The sequence below is a fragment of the Castor canadensis genome, chromosome 1 (genome assembly GCF_047511655.1).
Source record: "Castor canadensis chromosome 1, mCasCan1.hap1v2, whole genome shotgun sequence".
NCBI classification, from domain to species: domain Eukaryota; kingdom Metazoa; phylum Chordata; class Mammalia; order Rodentia; family Castoridae; genus Castor; species Castor canadensis.
This window is the reverse complement of record NC_133386.1, coordinates 18,482,268-18,496,960: the sequence shown is the minus strand read 5'-3', so window position 1 is coordinate 18,496,960 and position 14,693 is coordinate 18,482,268. Positions and strand designations below refer to the sequence as shown.

General features: G+C 36.9%; 1 long non-coding RNA gene across 6 annotated transcripts in view; it reads right to left on the bottom strand.

Moving 5' to 3' along the window:
• LOC141423177 (uncharacterized) overlaps positions 1-14,693 on the bottom strand; it is a 265,833-nt gene that overhangs the window by 124,577 nt on the left and 126,563 nt on the right. For 2 of the 6 annotated variants that reach the window (XR_012447824.1, XR_012447823.1), the window contains exons 2-5: positions 12,031-12,133; positions 9,224-11,911; positions 8,010-8,154; positions 2,378-2,424 (exon numbers count right to left, since the gene is read on the bottom strand). The exons of 2 other annotated variants lie outside the window; for them this stretch is intronic. This is a non-coding gene — a long non-coding RNA (uncharacterized lncRNA). The remainder of the gene's footprint in view (positions 1-2,377; positions 2,425-8,009; positions 8,155-9,223; positions 11,912-12,030; positions 12,134-14,693) is intronic. 2 more of the 6 variants (XR_012447825.1, XR_012447830.1) reach the window with 2 other exon arrangements.

The window sequence follows — 14,693 nt, the reverse complement described above, 5'->3', positions numbered from 1 at the left end:
GGACAGAATAATGATATAAGGTTATGGGGCTGGAAGAGTTAAGAAAAAACATGAAAGGATTCTTAATTGTGTCAGAAATATCTTTTCCTTCTCTGCTTTCAAGAATATAGAAATTTATGCTTGTAATTAATGTAATAAAATTAATTACAACTTTTGTCAATGGACTCATAAACAAAGATTATGTCTGAACTCTAGCTCAAAAGATTGATGAATGAATACACATATGGTTTAAATTACAAATAAAAATTAAAGTTATACAGGAATAATTTTCATGACTCCTTACTTAACTTTTTAAATGAACTAATTACATATTATTAATATATTAGTTTATGAGCTGGAGTTATTCAAAATAAAGAACATATATATGGCTAGGCAGGGTGGTATACACCTGTAATCCCAGTGACAGGTGGTGGAGTTAGGGGGAATGCAGTTCAAAGTCAGCCTGAGCAAAACTTAGTAAGAACCTATCTCAAAAACAAGCTGAGCAGATGGTACATTCCTGTAATCCCAGTTATTTGAGATGTGGAGGAGGATCAAGGTCTGAGGCAAGCTTGGAGAAAAGAGACCAGATCCAAAACACAAGTGAAAAGCCAAAGGACTGAGTCATGGCTGAAGCGGAGAAGGGCTTGCCTAGCAAGCGTGAGGCACCAAGGTCAATCCCCAGTACCAGCCCACAAAATAAAAACCCATATATAACACATGATTATTTTAGAATTCTGTTACATCAGTAAGTATGGCTTAATTTCTAACTCTTTCTTCATTATAATAACAGACAGTGAGGAGAACAGAAAGATGAAAAAAATTTAGTCCTACCTTCAAGGCCCTAAAAACTCAAGATTTCTCACATATGAGAAGGTTCTCAGGGGTCTCCTGAATGTGTGCAGATTACAATTTGCATCCTCTTATAGACTGGCTTTAAGATTTAAGATAGTTAAAATAAATGCATTCTTGGTTCTACTAAGCAAATCTGATCCAAGCAATAAAAATACAGCCTGTGTTTTAAAGTCTTTGTTGTATGTCAGTTAAATTAAACATTTTTATTAACATTCCTGCAATTATGCAAGAAAGAGGAAGAGCTGTTTCAGTCAAAAGAAAAGAGAGAAGGAAGCTCAGGTTAAGCATCCTGCAGTATATTTAATATATATTTTTTTCACATTCTCTCATTCTTTCATCATTTTCAGCACATTGAATTCCTATAATGTGCTAGTCCTGTAAGTAACAGGGCAGGATAGGTAGAAAATGTAATAATAAGATTTCTGAATTGTTTTCAAGGTATAACTGAGGCTCCCTGGAGGGTTTTAAGGTTAATGACAGAATCCAACTCATAGGTTTACATTTCTGGGGTTCTAAAAAGAAAAGGTTGGAGTGGAGGAAAATGAAATCTTAGAAACCAGAAATTATGTCCCTACACCCTGTCCTTTCCAGGTTTCTGATACTGTTCTGTGTTTATGGTGTGTGCCAGTGTGTTTCAATTCCCTTCCTAGATGTTAAGGTCCTTGTTATCAGAGAAGTGCATATTTCATTGCTTAATAACATATGTCCTGCATTTCCTAGAATTATTCTGATTTAAAAGTTTGTCTTCAAATTTCTATATACAACAAAAAAACATGCCAGAAAATCCAGTAGGTTAGCCTGCAAACAATATTTTGCCATCTCTTGTATCCAAGAGCAACCTAAAATCCTTCCTCACAATGGCTGGGAAGATAGGCAATACACTCCAAGTACCTAACTCAGTATGGAACATCAGTATCGAACACACAGTAAGTTTAAGTTGCTTCATTTAAAAAAAAAAATCTACTTCTAGGTAACTTTAGGAAATGTGAGAAGACTATAAGACAACACCAATTTCTCTGTCATTTTAGGTACTTTTCTAGAACTACATGCATTCGCTCTTATTTTTTGACCCATCAGCCAATTTTCAGGGAAATTTGAGTTCACTTTCTTGGGAAAGAGTCTTCAAGAAAATATTCTGCCAAGGCCTTTGGGACACAGTCAAGATAAACGACATCTCTACATTTCTCATACCAAACAGCCCTCTATGAGCTCATCCGAAACAAAGCGTGGTGCAGTGCCACACATCGCTGCGCCTGCTGGGCTCCTTCTGCTCCCTGCGCTGTGGTTTAGCACCTCGTCCTCTGCCTTCTTTCCCTGTCAAACTGAATCTCTTCATAAGATTCTGGTTTTCCAAGCAATTCTGCTCCAGATTTTGACTATCAGAGATGAAGCTTTTGGAAGAATGAAATGACTGACCTTCTATGTCATTCTCATTCTTATCCCTAGACGTGATCATTTTTCTGTCTTCCCATTTATAATTTAGATCATCTATAAAAATACAGATAGTATTTTTGGCAAGAAGTTTTGGCAAGTTTGCACTTACCCTTCAGATTATCTTCTGTTTGGTGTCAGTGTTCTCCAAAAGTCACACTGGCAATGTGAAAGAAAAGAAATATTACCAATCTTTTTTTTCGGTAAAGCTATCAAAAATGTTTTTAGCTTTGTTTAACCTACAATAAGAATAAGCCACAAATAAGATCAAAGTTTGACTAACTCAACGTTATTGGTGTAGTGAATAGAATACCAAAGTGGGAACAAGAAGTTTTGGTTTTCCACTATCATAAAATATTTGCATATATATGTATTTGCATATATATATATATATATAGAGAGAGAGAGAGAGAGAGAGAGAGAGAGACATATATATGAACCTAGGGAATCCCTGCTAAAACAGTTACAGGTGCAGTCTAGATGGTAAGGAAGAGGAACAGAGTTTTAGAATTGGAAGTCATTTAGGATCTAAAGTTGTCTTTTCACTCAGACAATCCCTTGTCAGTATGGTTATGCAGTTCCCTTTCTGCCTCACTGTGGCATGTCTTTCAGTTTATTCTTGGTCATAAAACCTTTCCTTTAAATTTGAATGTACTCACAGCTTCTACATACTCACAGGAGGCTCATGACCACTGCCATTTTATAGGTTCTTACCTGACTTCTGAATCTTTTTCAGCATCAGCCTTCATTAGCAACTGGAATGCTATCCACATATTTTGCACTCATATTCTCCAAGGAAGAGAATCTGATGCTTTATTTAGTTACCTTCATTTTTTTTTTCTTTTTTGGCAAAGTTCTTATGCCAGGTTATCTAAAGATGCTGCTAGCTAGTATGTATATAGCATCCTTAAGTCAATCTCTCAACCTTAACTTGGCCTAATGAGCTGCTGCTGTGGGATGAAATCACTTGGTAATTTTCTGGGTGTGTTAGAAAGAATCCATCACTCACTACCCAGAGCTGTGGGTGGGGACCTAGCTTTCTTCTCCAGTGAACTAGATTTCTTTAAGCACATTTCCATGTCTATATGGAAAATGGTTCCATAACATATCCCTTAAAGTTATTTCCAACTCCAAGGTACTATAAGTCTGTCTACCACATATGACAAAGAGTTCTCAGGTTTGTTGCTTTTTTGTTGCTGTCCCCACTGTATAAGGTATTATTCTAGATGTTGCAAAAACAACAATGAATGAGACAGGACAGATGTGTAGAAAGATACTTGTAGGAACCAAAATTTACCCCACGTGGAACAAATTAAGTGATTTTAATGAAATGGCTTCCTATACATGTTGAGGAAATTGTATCACATTCAGACTAGCAATAGTGAGAAGCTGTGGCCACACCTTCGTGTTACAAAGGGTGCATCGTGTTACAAAGGGTGCATCGTGTTGCAAAGGGTGCATCGTGTTGCAAAGGGTGCATCGTGTTACAAAGGGTGCATCGTGTTGCAAAGGGTGCATCGTGTTACAAAGGGTGCATCGTGTTGCAAAGGGTGCATCGTGTTACAAAGGGTGCATCGTGTTACAAAGGGTGCATCGTGTTGCAAAGGGTGCATCATGTTACAAAGGGTGCATCGTGTTACAAAGGGTGCATCGTGTTACAAAGGGTGCATCGTGTTACAGAAGCAATGAGGAAAGACTGTCCAGAAAAATTATGAGAGATACAAATGCCATCTAAAGATAGGAAATGTAGGGAGGAGGTATCTCAGTCTCTCTCCTCTCCCAGTCCAGTCTCTTACCAGGGCTCCCCAGTGACCAGCCCCACCTGGAAGTATGAAGGTAGGGGAACTGAAGTGATAAAAGTCTTCAGCCTCTCAGGTCATAGACAGTGCCAAGAAGTATAAGAAATGGATAGGATGGAGTTAAGTGGAAAACAACGGTCACATGAATTTTACCATGAAGTGGAACAAACAGTTTAAAAAATAAACTAAAACAACACAAAAAAACACAACATAATTTGGATTGAAATAAGCGCAAGAAAGAAAGAGGAGTGGACAGAAAGAATAGGAAGTGATTTTCCAGAAAAGGGAGATTGAGAATATTTAAAAACAGTGTGATGACAGTTCTGTGCCAATTGAGAAGAGAAAGGATGAGCAGCTTGGTTGTCTTTTCTTTTGGTTCATTTAACATAGAAAAGAAATGGATACGTCATATGCAGGTTATGAAAACAAAAGGTGAAGGCCATAAGTCACCGCCAAGTAAAAATTAAATATTTTCAATACCATTCATCAGCCTTTCCTCTTTCCTCAGCCTACACATATAGAACCCACTAGCAGGAGTTTAAATTTTAATCACAGTCCTCCTTTGTTTTAACATATTTTTACTTTTGCTTACTTTTGAAAATTATAAACTTGATATCACATATTCATTCTTTGGTGCTTTGTTTTTTCACTCAATATTAAACTCCTTTATTTTTATTGTTTATTCATTTTTTTCATATGTGTATACATTGTTTGGGTCACCTCTCTCCCCTGCCCACTGTTCCCTCCCCCTCACTTCCAGGCAGAACCTGTTCTGCCCTCTTCTCTAGTTTTGTAGAAGAGAAAACATAAGAGATAATAAGAAAGACATAGCATTTTTGCTAGTTTGAGATAAAGATAGCTATACAGAGAGATTCCTAACATTGCTTCCATGCACATGTGTACTGCAACCCGAATTGGCTTATCTCTACCTGACCTCTTCACTACTTCCTGGTCATCTTCCCATAGTGGCCTCTGCCAGTTTAAGATTACTTTATTAGCTCCTCTACAGTGGGCACATCAAACACTTTCAAGTTTTAGGTTTTCTTCCCTTTCCCTATACCTCCTGTACACATTCTCCCCTTATCATGTGACCCATGTCCAATAATATTACTGCATTTGTTTTAGGTCTATAATCCACATATGAGAGATAATATATGATTTTTGGCATTCTGAGCCTGGTTAACTTTGCTTAAGATGATGTTCTCCAGTTCCAGCCAATTACTTGCTAATGACAAAATTTCATTCTTCTTCGTGGCTGAGTAAAACTCCATTGTGTATAAATACCACATTTTCTTAATACATTCGTCAGAAGTGGGGCATCTTGGCTATTTCTATAGCTTGGCTATCATTAATAGTGCTGCAATAAACATGGGTGTGCAGGTGCCTTTGGAATAATCTGAGTCTCATTCCTTTGGGTATATCCCTAGGAGTGGGATTGCTGGATCATATGGTAGATCCATGCTTAGTTTTTAAAGAAGCCTCCATGTTGTTAAACTACTTTCTTATATTATCTTTGGCTTTGGTTATTCAAAGTTATGTTTTTCATTCTTTAAATAGATAGGATTTTTTAAAAAATTCTTTCTTGATTAATTTTACTGTGACCTGAAACACTGTAAACTGATCTATTGAAATTTGTTGACTTACTTGTTATAAGGCCAACATATTGTGCTTGTATGATATACATTCCCTGATATTTTTTGAGGCAGAGTTTATGGTTTTAAATATGATTGATTAAAACAATTCTTAATTGTTTTGAAAATTTTTGTTTCTAGTAGATTATTCTTAGTTATGTGACTGAAATCTTCCATAAATTTTCTGGTTCAATTATAAATAACAGAGAATGATGTTAAAATGTCTCACTGTGATGCTGGATATTTGTTTGTCCCTGAAATTTTGACTTCTTGCTTCTTATAGATTTAATCTCTGCTGTTATATTCTTAAGGGCTATATTCTCTTAGTGGATTCAAACTTATATTAATATATACTGATACTCATTATGCTAAATGTTTTCTAACTGTGTTATTTGATACTATTATATTATCCATAAGTTCATGTAGTTAAAACTAATAGCTTCATCAGTTTTTCCTTGTTCTCGGTGTGCTTTTGTAGTAGGCATGTCTCTTATAAATGCTGTATGGCTTCATCTTTTCAAAGTATGTACCCAGATAATCTCTTCCAGTTTACAGTGTTTCCTGATATATTTGGATTTATTTCTATAATCTTACATTGTACTTTCTCTTAGTACCAAATTTTGTGATTTTTTTTTTAACTCTTTTCTTGTGTTAAAAAAAAAAAAAACTGGGCAAAATGTAATAGCAGTCTGGGTTGTTACAAGCAAACACAGAACTATGACAAAGATCCTCGGCAAAGATAAAAGTATTTCTTTATGATAAGTTGAATTGTTTTCAGTTACTAGTAACTCAGATGAGAATGATTATTACTGATAACAATTAATTCTTTTATTGGATTTTGTTTCAGAGTCAGACTTAATATGTTAAAAATTTAATTTATTTTTAAATCAACTTATACAAAATACAGTTCTTTCTAAGTCTACCTAAGTTTTCAAAAATTTGCAAGTTTCTTTTTCTTTTATTCCATAAATAAAGACTCCTTCTTTTTAAAATACCAAAAAGAGAGAGAGAGAGAGAGAGAGAGAAAGATGACAGAGAAATATTTTCAGGATCAGAGTGGAAAACACCTAGTTAGCGGTTTGGTGGCAGTTTCCAACTGGTGAAGTCAATGCCCTTCCAAATAGAAAATTGCCATCTTTTAAATTGATTTTCTTCTTTTCCTTCTTTTAACAGTTGTGGAATATAACCACTCAGTTTTTCTTTTTTAGCAATTATCCTTGAAATTTTAATATGCATACTTAGCAAAGTCTAATAGCAATCAATAGCTCTACCCTCAACCCAACAGTTCAAGGACCCTGGCATGCAATTTCCATCACTTCCTGCCAGTGTGCAGCTGCTGTTGCTAAAACACTTAGCTCTTTGTTGCTTTGCTTTTACCCCATGAACTGGATGTTATTATTATTTTTACTTAAACAGACTATATAAATTTATCCTTCTGTAATTCTCATTGGATGCATGATGGTCTTATTATTCAGTATCCATGTAACCTCTTTTTTTGTTAAACTCTATAACACTTTCATTATGTTTTAAATTCATTAATTATTGTTTTCAATTCTAGAATTTCTTAAATCATGTGGTTTAAAAGCCCTGTAGCCCAAAAGTAGAGTTCCTCTCTGGTTTAAGTTGATTTTACTCAATTTTCATTGTCTGCCCAAGACCACATTGGACAGAACTCTTCCAAATACTTTTATTTCCCTTTAATTTACCCCCCAAAATCTGGGGTGTGGTCTGAGAAATGGTCTGTACTTACTTACTTAAAATCAATCTTGAATTATAATTATAGATAATATTAACATGGTAAGTAAAGGAGAGAAACACTTCCCCTTACAGGTCATGGTAGCATAAGCATTCTGAAGAGACAAATTGACCTACAGATTAGGATTTCTGTGAGAAAGACACATCTCATAATTTAATTCATAGTAAAGATGGCACCATAAGTAAGACTGCTCAGTAAATGATGATAAGAAAACTACCCATTACAGAGAAAAATTCACACCTATTACCACATGTAAAAATAGAACCCAGATATATTAAAGAAACAAGTCAAGGAAAACAATAAAGACAGAATATGACTTTAGGGCTAGAGAAGAATTTTTTAAGCAAGTCCCCCAAAACATAAATTAACAGATTTAATCACATCAAAATAAGGAAATTCTGTGGTTATAGTGAGCAGAAAGATATCACAGATATATATTTTTCATATCTAAAATCAAAAAGAAACTATATCCAAAATATACAGAGAATTCATTCATGTGAAGAACTCATCCCAACTTTCAAATCCAAGAAAAGGATAGCTGGGCACTGGTGGTCACACCTGTAATTCTAGCTACTCAGAAGGCAGAGATCATGACGATCACAGTTTGAAGTCAGCCCAGGCAAATAGTTCCTGAGACCCTATCTGGAAAAACTCTTCACAAAAATAGGGCTGGTGGAGTGGCTCAAGGTGAAGAGCCCCAGTACTGCAAAAAAAGAGAGAAAATGATAAAGGAATAATAGATAATGATGGAGGGGTAAATCTAACTAAGATACATAGTAAACACATATGTAAATGTCACAGCATATTCCCCTGTACAACTATTATATGCTATAAAATAAATAATTTTTTTAAAAAGAAAGGGATATTTGGGTTCAATTGTAGCTAAAGAAACTCAAAGCCTTAAAATATATGTAAAGAAATGCTCAAAGACATTAGAAACCAGAGAAACACAATTTTAAAAGAAAAAAGGAGGCAGATATTAAGAGGAAAGTGGGTTGAAGTCAGCCTAGTCAAAAGTTAGTGAGACACCATCTCAACCAGCAAGCCAACTGTGGTAATCTCAGTAATCTCAGATATATAAGAAGCCATAGATAGGAGGATTGTGAGTCTGAAGTCCACCCCTGGCAAAAACGGAAGGTTCAATCTGAAAAGTAAAGCAGAAAAGGGTGGAGTGTGGTACAAGTGGTAGAGTGCCTACCTAACGAGCACAAAACCCTAAATTCAAACTCCGTACCACCTAAATAAATTAATAAAAAGAAAGAATAGCACATTACATTTATCAGATCCTAAATAGTAAAAAAAAAAAAATCCCTAAGAAACACTATACCATGTATGTAAATTTAAACTACTTGAAATGTGGCACAGTTTACACAAGTGCTTTAAAATAGAAAGATGTACTAAGCATATGTTGGGGAACTGGGAGAGCAGACCAGGGCTTTGCAGAGACAAATGGCTGCTAGCTGTAATATTCTACAGCAAATGGCTAAGGAGCCCTAGGCTCATTAACACAAAGCAAACCAGAATACGCAGAGGAGATTCACCCACCCTCTGGATTCCCACTTCTCTCTCAGGATTCCTACCCACAGGCCACCTGGCTTGGAAGTCCACCATCATCCAAGTTCTTTGTTTCCCCCATGACTCTCTAGTGTCCCCATACTCCTAATCATCTGTATTAGTCAGAGTCTTGTAGAACAGAGCCAACAGAATATCTAAACATATATTTATACACACTTATACATTATTATAAAGAATGATTTATTAGGTTTACTTACATGATTGGAAGCTAGTCTCTCAAAGGCCATCTTCACACTGGGGAGCCAGAGAACCTGGTAGCTGCTCAGTCCAGGAAGCTGGAGGCTTTAGAATGAAAGGGCCAATTATGCAGCCCTAGTCCAAAGCTGAAGGCCTGGAAGCCCCCTCCAGGGAGCTGGTGAATGTGCCTTGAAAGGCTAAAGAAGGTGGAACCTGATGTCACTGGTGATGGCAGAGAGGTAGATGCACTTGCTTAGGAAGAATGGCGCTTACACGCATGGCTCTCAGCTATTGGATGGTGCTGCCCACATCCAGGACAAGTCTTTGGCCCCTATTTGCTCCCCCATGTGTTACTCCTCTCTGGAACACCCTCATAGACACTCCCAAAGTGTGCTTCTAGGCATCTCTCAATCCAGTCAAGTTGAAAATTAAAATCAACCACCATATCATCCTACAGTAGACTAAGGATAAAATGGCCTGGATTTTTACCTGGTTTTCTAAATATTTCTATTCTTGTAGAAATATAACACTGGAATAAATGAATGATTATGTTTTTAATAAATTAGATTTGTAAAATATTTTTATTTTACTCACTTTTTTTGGTGGTACTAGGGTTCAATCCACAAATATTTTGATTGTTAAATAAAATTTTTTTCTCTCATTTTCTTGTATCTTTGTTTCCTCTGCCTCTGACCTCTTCCTCACTTTCACTCAGCAAAATTTATTGCATTAGGGAAAGGGTAATACAGTAGAAAATAAAGAAAAAAATTTTAATGAAATACATAAGTTTTATGCCATATGACATTGTTTGAAGAAGCGGATAAAGAACCAGGCACACTTGTCCTCAGACTACATAAATATGGTGAGACTGAGTGGAACAAAGAGAGTAGAAAAATAGCAAACCTCAGGTGATGGTGGACTCCTGAGTGCCTCCCCACTAGTTGTTGAGGACCTGAGTCAGAAATAACTCCTGCACTCGGAAGACCTTGGAGGTGGCAAAATTCCATAGTTTTTATCCCCCACCTCGGCTCCCTAGGATGGCACTGCAGACAGGCCTAAAGCCTCTTCACAGAGCCTCTTGCTGCCAAAAGTACAGAAGTTACAGGGAACAGGAAGTTGCTTTGTTTCTAGCAGCAGAGCAAAGACTGCTGCTAAGAGCCCTTGGCCTGATCAAGGTAGATGCACCAAGGCTCAAAGTCATAGGGGGATGGGGTTGCAGGATTTCAAAAACAGGTCATCTCCCTCTGTCCTGAAGTCCCTTCTATGGAACTTACACAAACTCCTTAAAAACAGAGGGCATGCCTCAAACCCAGTGGATCTCAACAGAGAGCCAATCTCCCCATCCCCCCAGCCACTGCCTGGAAGATAGTATTGGTATCTGGTGGGCAAAGGTCAGAGGTGCTGATAAATGTTCTAGATGCTTGGGACAAATGTCAATAGTGTCTTGTTTGATAGACAATGACCAAACTGAAATCGGTCTTGACCATTGGTGAAATAAGAGGTTTATAACAGAAATTGTGGTCATTTATTTAAAAATAAAGAAAATGATAGTGAGTCCACAGCACTTTTTGTGCTAAGGAGTACAGGTGGTCCTTAATTTAGCAGGGAGTCAAATCCCAGATAACTCAACAGAAGTTAATGCTTTTATGTCAGAAATGCACTCAGTACACTTAACCTATGAATGACATAGTTTAGAAACACAGCATACAGCACAGTGTCAGTTGCTCACCCCCAAAATTGTGGGACTGACTGAGGGCTGTGACTCACTGCCACTGCCAACCATAATGAGAGAAGCTCATACCACAGACTGTTAGCTGGGGGAAAGATCAAATTTCAAATTCAAAGTAGAGTTTCTGCTGAATGTATATTGTTTGGCACCATCCTAAGTTAAGATATTGCAAGTAAGAGACCCACTGAAAATTATTTCTCTAGTATAAAGTAATCAGTAGTCAATTCTGCATTTAATGAAAAGAATTGGGGGGGGAAGAAAAGTGAAAGTGTCTTTAAAGTAAGACAAAGAGAAATGCATGCAGGAAGATAGTTGCTAGACACTTCCAATAATATCCTAAGCAAATGAGAGAAGGAAAATGGGAGAGAAAAGCCAAGTGCAGCTAAGTCATCCTCAGAGCACCATTAAGGAAGGAAGAAGTTGTTTCTAACCTAGCTCAACGGGGGACCAGAAACAATTTTCAGAAAGGTGAGATCATTCTTCTTACAGACTCTATACTGAAACTTTACTAAGGCAATGGCCTGAAAACCCAAACCACCAACTGACAGGGGAGACAATAACAAAGGGAAAAAATTGGAAATGTTTTTGAAAATAGGAGGAATAGCAGCAAAAGTCAAAAAACAATGGAGAGAAAAAAAGGAAGGAGAAAGGCAAAAGGGAAAAAGGAAAAGGAAAAGAGAAAACGATCTGAAAACAATTGCAATAGATAGTAAATTAGTCCTATGTTAATGACATGCCAACGTGTTCCATTTTTACGTGAAAGCAAATAACTGTGAAGTATCACCAACATAAACACTGATTAAAAGAGATTAAATGTCTGGAGATGAAATGTCATAACATTACACAGTGTCAGTTTGCAGTGTTCTCAAAATGTTAATGACCTCCGGCTTCAGCTGCTTCTATCACAGGAGCTCTCAAGGGAAAGAAACCTCAGCTGCAGGCTCTCAGGGGGAGCTCAGAGCCTCGTCCCATCTCCTTACTGTTAACAGATAAAATTTCATTGAAAATGAGTCAGTGACATTTGCCCATAATTCAGAAGGGAATAGATTTTGTAAAAAGAATTTTTCTTTTACCAGGAAGTAGTTGGGTTTATCTTACCATTTCAATAATGTTCCAGACCTGATTCAGTCAGTCTGAAATACTCTTTAGAATAATAGTCTTCTATTCTTTAACAGTGACATTTCTCCAGCAACAGTAGCATCTGCAGAAAATTTAGGAAGTGAGAGTTCATCATTTTACAAACTAATTTTGGGGAAAAAGTGTGGGTCTGGGAGAATTTATAACCATTTCACCAGGACAGATCCCATAATTCTTCAAGAAGTGTTGGAGTATATTCTCAGTGGCCACACCCTCTTGTTTGCATTAATAAAAGTCATCAGTAGTTTTGATATCCACAATTATTTTTGCCTCCAAGCCAAATAAAATAGGCTAGCACTCTGTGGTTGCTTCACAAATTAGTCATCCTTTCCTACCTATTCTACTGGCCCAGTTTCTCTTCCACAGCCAGGACATGTGCCTTCCCATCTAGTTGTCAGTACTTAAACACATGAACCTCCATGTGTGTGTATTTATGGCCTAATAAAATGTATAAGTGGGTACAGACATTTATGCTTGGTGCAATTTTGTCTGCATTTATTCAACAAATGCTTACTGAGTTTGCATTAAACTCAAAAGCCCCCTAATCAGTCCCTCTTTCAAGAAATTTCTAGTATCAGAGGTGAGAAGAAAGAGCAACAGAAAACAGCAATATGGGGACAATATAGATAAGTGCCATATCCAGGGTCCAATTACAATGCTCAGTAATTAACAAACATTTTAGAGACATCAGGAAAATATTAGGATAGAGGGTTATACAACATGGACCTTGAAATATTTGACAGAACATTGGCAGAGATCAACTGAATAAAGCAATCTGTCTGCCCTTAAGTATGGTAGCCACGAACCACATGTAGCTGTTTAAATTTAAATTTAACTGGAGTAAAATCACAAATTCAGTCACACTAGCTACATTTCAAGTGCCCAGTAGGCAAGAACAACACAGTCATTAGTGGCTACCACAGCAGACCACATAGAAGAACATTTCCATTTATGCAAAACACTCTGTGGCACAGTTCTGTTCTAAGTTGAAGACATGGGATAAACACCCATGGGAAATGGCAGGAGTTTTACAGATGCATGGAAACCAGTAAACTTCCCATATTTGCTGAAGCCTGTTGTATCAACAAAGTAATAGTAGAAGATAAAAGTTGACAGGAAAGTTGGGTTAAATTTCAGTGAGTGTTGAATGCGTTTATTTGGAGTCTGCCCTTTGTACTGAACAGAGAACTGAGATTCAGAAAGAATAACTCTTGATAATATGTAAAACAATGGCATGGAAATAAAACTAGATAAGAGGTGAGCAACAGTTAGCACTGGAATCACCAGTGGAACTTCTAAAATCCTCAAAGATCAGGCCACACTCTAGATGAAGTAAATCAGAATCACTGGGGAGTGAGATTCAGACATCAGCCTTTTGTAAATCTCTCTAGGCAATTCCAGTGAACAAAGGTATTCAGAGACATCTGCTGTATTTATCTGCACAGCATTCCTTCTCCCACTTCTGTCAACATAACCTTTTTCCTCTGATGAGTAACTCCTTATATTCTCTATCCAATACTAGTGGAGTTGCCAACCATAATAAGCTGATTTCCTGAACCCAAGAGATAGTCAAGGATAATCATTGGCAAATCCCAGTATGTCCATCATGCTAGGTAGAGTTTATACCCTACACTACATTTATACTATCTAAGGCAGGCAAATGAAAGTCTGTTCTGGGTTTTTACATACATATTTCTGGCTGGGAAGATTTCTGTTTCATCAAGGAGATCACCAAGAAGCCACTGACCCTCACATCTCTCTAAATGTGTTTGTACCTATGTTCCATAGCCACCATCACTCTGTTATCTGGTAAAAATTCATTCACACAAAAAAATTACAAAACTCATAGACATATGCACAACTGAAAGATTTAGAATTGGAAGTGTCAGTGAAGAAAGAGAAAGAAGACTATATAGAATATGGTATTGCCAAACCTGTTTAAACATAGAACCTTCTTTCTTAAAATACCTATTAACAACTTGTGGACTATTAATCTTTCATCAAAAGTGCTGCACAAGATTATCAAAACATGAAAGCCCCTCTGAGTATGATCACCATGGTAAGATTCACTTATAAACCTAGAGCTAAAAGTAGCAAGTTGACTAATGCTAAGAAAACCAAAGAGCCAGATTAAGAAGGTTGGGAAGTACTGTGATACCTAAAAAGTAGATGGAAAAAGAAATGAACCCAAAAGGAAGAAGCCAGAGAAAGGTAGTACAATGACTACTGCCACTGCCTTTATTTTAGCTTAGTGTCTTGTATATGAACACAATCTTCATCTACTCAAGTAGTCTCGGGTTGTTCCATTCAGGAAGAGGAAACTTGTCTTGGGTCAATACCAAGGGTCACTTAAACCACTATAGGTTAGAGTTTTACTATGAAGAAAGGAGCACTTCAAAGTTCATGAAAGCAATAGTAGGAATCTTTCTGTATAGCTACCCTTAACTCAACTAGCAAAAATGCTTTGTCTTTCTTATTATGCATATGTCTTTTCTTCAACAAAATCAGTGAAAAGGGCAGAAGGGACCTGCCTGAAACAAAGCAGGGGAGGGGAGGAAGGTTGGGGGAGATGATAGGGTGGAGAAATGACCCAAACAATTTATGCACATGTGAGTAAATGAACA